This window comes from Euphorbia lathyris, chromosome 10 (assembly GCF_963576675.1).
Source record: "Euphorbia lathyris chromosome 10, ddEupLath1.1, whole genome shotgun sequence".
NCBI classification, from domain to species: Eukaryota; Viridiplantae; Streptophyta; class Magnoliopsida; order Malpighiales; family Euphorbiaceae; genus Euphorbia; species Euphorbia lathyris.
Genome location: NC_088919.1, coordinates 31,932,510 through 31,938,953, shown reverse-complemented (window position 1 = coordinate 31,938,953; position 6,444 = coordinate 31,932,510). Strand labels below are relative to the sequence as shown.

At 35.1% G+C, this 6,444-nt stretch overlaps 1 non-coding gene across 1 annotated transcript; it reads right to left on the bottom strand.

Moving 5' to 3' along the window:
* Positions 1-5,812: 5,812 nt before the first annotated feature.
* LOC136210103 (small nucleolar RNA R71) lies at positions 5,813-5,919 on the bottom strand. Its single transcript, XR_010677810.1, has one exon. It is a non-coding gene; the product is annotated as a small nucleolar RNA R71 (small nucleolar RNA).
* Positions 5,920-6,444: the final 525 nt, after the last annotated feature.

Genomic DNA, 6,444 nt, shown 5'->3' with positions numbered 1-6,444 from the left:
ACCCGATGCACTTTTAATACAAACATTTTATAATGGGATAAATCCTACAACTAGAGGTTCATTAGACGCTATGTCGGGAGGGCTATTTATGAAGAAGACATCCGCCCAAGCAAGAGAACTTTTGGAGAAATGGCAATCAACAGTAGTATGTGGCTCGCAGAACATGGACACATACCAGTGGCGAAACCATCATCCTCGACCATATCATCCGTTAAAGGTATAATGAATCTCGATCTGGTCTCGATGTTACAAGCCCAGTTTTCTACATTATCGCACAAAATTGACAGGTTTATGGCATCGTGCGATACCAATGGTAATCCAATCCCAACGGATGTGGATTACGAAGGTATGAGCGAGATTGAATAGGTAAATTTTGTCTAAGGGCAAAACCAAACTAATAATCCTTATTCTAGTACATACAATTCTGGATGGAGGAATCATCCTAACTTTAACTGGAAAGATAATAATAATAATGATGTCAACGCTAATCAAAATCGTACCAATAATTATCAAAATCAATCAAGAGGTACGATTAGCACTTTATCTTCTAAAATCGACAAATTTATAGACGCTATCGGTGGAAAAGTAAGTAGCCACGATGATGGTTTTAAACGTATCGAGAATAATTTCGATCAACTTATTAAAAACCACTCGTCTAGCATCCATAATTTGGAGGTTCAAATAGGACAAATTGCTAAATCAATTCCATCCCGAAAAGAGGGAAGTCTTCCCAGCCATACGGAAGAAAATCTGAAAGAGCATGTAAAAGCTATCACTCTTCGTTTAGGGAAAAATTACTTAGGTCCGGAAATGCCCGGAGATTTTACTTTACAGGGAACTGATTTACCAACAAAATCCAAAGAAGATACATTAAATGCAAAAAGTTCACCTATTGACACAAGTACAAAAAATTTTGTACCCAAGCCACCTTTTCACACAAAGTCCGAAATAAGGATTATGACAAACAACTTTTGACGTTTTTGGACAAACTTAAAAATTTGCATATTAATTTGACATTTATGGATGCAATAACGCAGATTCCTAACTATGGTAAGTTCTTAAAAGATTTGATTTCAAAGAAAATCTGTTGGGAAGGAATTTCGTCCATATCATTAATAGAAGACTGTAGTTCAATAGTGTCAAGCAATTTGCCCACTAAACTCAAAGATCCTGGATGTTTCACCATCCCGTGTAAGTTGGGAGATATTGAATTCCCAAGTTGTCTTTGTGATTTAGGAGTAAGCATTAACTTAATGTCGTTGTCTATTTTTAACAAATTAGGTTTAGAAGAAGATATCAAGCATACCAATATGGTTTTGCAATTAGCGGATCAAACCACTAAGAAACCATATGGTATAATTGATGATGTTTTAGTTAAAGTTGACAAATTTATTTTTCCTACCGATTTCGTTATATTAGACTTTTCATATTACGTTGATTGTCCACTAAGTTTTGGTAGACCGTTTATGAACACGGGACGTGCATTAGTCGATGTATCAGAAGGGAAAGTAGTTTTAAGAATAGGTGAAGATAAGATTGAGTTTAATATGAACAAAGTGATGAAATATCCTATGGAAGAATTCGCTTGTATGAAGCTCAACTTAGTTGAAGAATGTGTTACTGACATTGTTCAAAGAGAAGAAATAATATAACCTATAGTGGGAGAAGAATTAGAAGATAAGGACCCAGAATCTTTGATTCGAGAAGATGGACCAGTTCCGCCTTTAATTATAGTACCCCCTAAGTTAGAACTTAAAGAGTTACCAAACCATCTAAGGTACGCTTTCCTAGGCGAAAGTGATACTCTTCCTATAATTATCTCTAACAAATTGACTGAAGATCAAGAAGAGAAATTGAAAGAAGTTGTTAAGAATAGGATAGGAAGTATGTGATGGCAAATTTCAGACTTAAAAGGAATTAATCCTAGTATTGTAATGCACAGAATTCACTTAGAAGAAGATAAGCCACCTAAAGCGGATAGGCAAAGACGCTTAAATCCGAACATGAAAGAAGTAGTCAAAAATGAGATTACTAAGCTTTTAGACAATGGAATCATTTATCCTATCTCGGATAGTGAATGGGTTAGTCCAATCCATTGTGTACCTAAAAAGGGACGCATAACTGTAGTGAGGAATAACGAAGGTGAGTTAATACCTACGTGAACCACCACCATTTGGAGGGTTTGTATAGATTATAGGAACTTAAACAAAGCAACCAGGAAAGATCATTTTCCTCTACCTTTCATCGATCAAATGATCGAAAGGATAGCTGGTCATGCTTTTTATTGTTTTCTCGATGGTTATTCCGGATTCTTTCAAATATACATATACCCGGATGACCAAGATAAAACAACCTTCACATGTCCTTATGGAACCTTTGCATATATGAGAATGCCATTTGGTCTATGTAATGCACCAGCAACATTTCCACGTTGTATGACTGCAATTTTTAACGATTTCATTGAATATACCATGGAAGTCTTTATGGATGATTTTTCAGTTTATGGAGATTCTTTTGATGCATGTTTAGAAAACTTAGATAAAGTGTTGTCTAGATGTGAAGAAACGAATTTAGTTTTGAACTGGGAAAAATGTCACTTCATGGTAGACGAAGGAATTTTTTTAGGACATAAAATATATGAAAAAGGATTAGAAGTGGATAGAGCGAAAACTTCAGTCATAGAGAAATTACCCCCTCCAACTACTGTTAAAGGAGTACGGTCATTTTTAGGACATACATGTTTTTACAGAAGATTTATTAAAAACTTTTCTATAATTTCCAAACCACTTACTAATTTGCTTATGAAGTATTCAACCTTTGATTTTAATGAAGATTGTGTTAAAGCTTTTGAAACATTGAAACCCGCCTTAGTTAGTGCACCCATAATTGCGAAACCCGATTGGGATTTACCTTTTGAAATGATGTGCGATGCAAGTGATTTAGCCGTAGGATGTGTATTAGGTCAGAGGAAGGATAAGAAACTTCATGTTATTTATTATGCAAGTCACATATTATCCGGTGCACAATTAAATTACACCACAACCGAAAAAGAAATGCTAGCGGTAGTTTTTTGCATGTGATAAGTTTAGGTCATATCTGTTAGGATCTAAAGTTATTATATATATCGACCATGCAGCTTTAAGGTATCTATTCGCTAAGAAAGATGCAAAACCGCGTCTTATTAGATGGGTTTTGTTGTTACAAGAATTTGATATAGAAATTAAAGACAAAAATGCAGTAGAAAATCGCTGATCATCTATCAAGACTTGAAGATGAAAACGGTCCTATCGGTGAAACTGTCGGTATACGAGATGATTTCCCCGATGAATATCTCAATCAGATAAAAAAGTGTCAATTCACCATGGTATGCGGATATAGCTAATTATCTCGCAGCTCATATTGTCCCAGAAGGGTTAAACTCCCAACAAAAGAAGAAATTCTTTTTCGATATTAAAATGTATTTTTGGGAAGATCCCTTCTTGTTCAAAATATGTGGTGATGGTATAATTAGGAGATTCGTTAGTGAAGATGAATATGAGTCTGTTAAGCCCAAAATATACCTAAAATATCATTAATATTTACATCATTTTTATTACAAATTTATGTTGTTTATATCTGTTTAGATTACTTTTACTTTCGAATATCTTTCTTTCTTGCAAGGTACCTAAATATTTGGTAAAATCCAAATAGGAACGAAAAAGGATCAAAAACAGAAGAAAAACCCTACCAAAGGAGTCAAAGACGACGTAAATCGAAAGCACCAAGTCGAGGACACGAACGAAAGCAAAGAAGTGAGAAAACTCACCGTGCCACGACAGTGAATCCCCAACCCGCGGCCGCGACACGTGTGGTTTAGCCATTTCTCCCCTTCGTCCAACGTTCAACTTAATGCTACGTCATTCACGGCCGAGGATTCCTATCCTCGGTAAGTGCAGAAAATTTGCCAAAAGCATTTAACACATGCTGAAATCCAAGAAACGTGTTCGTTCAAGTGGATAAAGACGTCCTTTCACAACGGACACGACTCTTAACCAACAGATACATCACTTCAAACACAACCCTTCAACATCTATAAATAAAGACTTGACGTTGAGAAAAAATGCAATGAAATGTTATAATATAGATATAGAATCAGAGCGTAGAACTTATGTCTAAGTTCTAAGTAAAAACATTTCGAGAGTTAGAAATTAGATTCTGTACAAAACAAGATGAGGTACACATATTGTTTATAGTTTAATTACAACTCAGTAGCGTTTAGACATTGTTCCAGTTTTAGTTTGCATCATGGTAGTGGCCGACCGAATCCCTATTACGAAGTTACAGCGAGAAGATTGAGTAGAGTGTTCGCCCCTGAGCCTGACAACCTCTAAGGAAACCCAAGGAAATGAACCGATCAAGCCGTTCACTTGCACGCCCTCGAAGAACTCGATGCTCCATTTTCTCTGTAAACTTGTATCAATTTATATTTCATCTAATAAAGTCCGTTCTATTCGACAAATCGTTATGCAGCACTTATGGTAACCAATCCAATATAAGTGAGGCTGGTGTTTTCATTAATACGCAGTTGAATTCAAAATCATTACAAGGAAACTTTGTTGAACACTTAGGCAAATTATCATCTCGGAAGAGTTTTAATTTGAGTAAGGACAACTATCCCGAAAGGGTTTTATCGCGTTCAAAGCCAATTAATTAGAGGTTCCGTCATTTATTTCATCATCATAATTGATACAAAGTTTAAGTTGTTTTCTTTGCTTAATGCAAATGAATACATTCATTGTTTTTCTAAAAAGTTCTAAATGTTCATGTTTTGTAAAATTCATCCTTCAATCAGAAGATCTTTCTAACAATCGATTTATTCTAAATATAAAATCTTATTCCAGCATTTTTCAAGTATTCAAAGTTCACAAACTCAATTAAACAATTATTTTTCCTAAATTCAAATTAGACAAATTTCACTTTCCATTTACAATTAATAGTAAATCTAACAAGTTCGAAATTAACAGATTCAAAAATAAGTTTTTCGTTAAAAAAACGTATCCCTGTGGGATCGATATTTTTATTACTACAAGCGAAACCGTGCACTTGCGGAAATCGCTCAACAAGTTTTTGGCGCCGTTGCCGGGGATACGCCAAAATTTTTGACAAAATTTTTATTTTTCGTATTTTATTTTCGAATCTAGGTTTACACATTATTTTTATACAATTTTTATATTTTATTTATTTTTCAGTTTATATAACATATTTGTTTTCAATTTTGTTTTGAAGGTAGTTTGGCTCGTGTAACCATTTCAAGTTCATGCGCAGGTCGCGAAATTCGGGCACGCCACCAGACCCTTTTGATCCAGAAATTGAAAGAACACTTAAGAAAAACAAGAAAAACAAGAAAAACAAAGACAAAACAACCTTAAAAACCAAAGTAGTCCAGCCAGAAAATATGGCCGATCCACCGACACTTATGGATTATGCTAGGCCAGGAATGGTCGGTGTAACTAATAGTGTAGTTAGACCCCGTATAAACGCAAATCAATTTGAAATTAAGACTGCTTTGCTTAATATGTTGCAAAACAACGTAACGTTTTATGGACTACCTAACGAAAACCCTAATGCACATTTGACAAATTTCTTAGAAATTTGTGATACTTTTAAAATTACTGATGTAACAGCCGAAGCAATCAAACTTCGCCTCTTTCCTTTCACTTTGAAGGATAAGGCAAAAATTTGGTTAACTTCTATGCCTGCTGCAACATTTGAAACTTGGGACCAATTAGCCCAAGCGTTTTTATCAAAATATTTTCCCTTAGCAAAAACCGCAAGAGTCATCAAAGAATTGACATCTTTTACACAAAATGATAATGAAACTCTTTATGAAGCTTGGGAACGTTTTAAAGAACTTCAACGTTTATGCCCACACCACCAACTGCCAGATGCACTTTTAATGCAGACATTCTATAATGGATTAAATCCTACAACTAGAGGTTCATTAGATGCTATGTCTGGAGGTTTATTTATGAAGAAGACGTCCGCCCAAGCAAGAGAACTTTTGGAGGAAATGGCAATCAACAGCAGTATGTGGCCCGCAGGGCGTGGACATATACCAACGGCGAAACCATCATCCTCAGGTACATCATCGGTTAAAGGTATAATGAATCTTGATCCAGTAGCAATGTTACAAGCCCAATTTTCTGCCTTATCGCACAAAATTGATAAGTTTATGGCACCATGCGATCCTAATGATCCAATCCAGAGAGACATTGATTACGAAGGTATGAATGAGATAGAACAGGTAAATTTTGTCCAAGGACAAAACCAAACTACTAATCCTTATTCTAATACTTATAACCCTGGATGGAGAAATCATCCTAACTTTAACTGGAAAGATAGTAATAGTAATAATAATGCAAATGCTAATCAGTATCGTGTAAATAATTATCAAAATCAAACAAG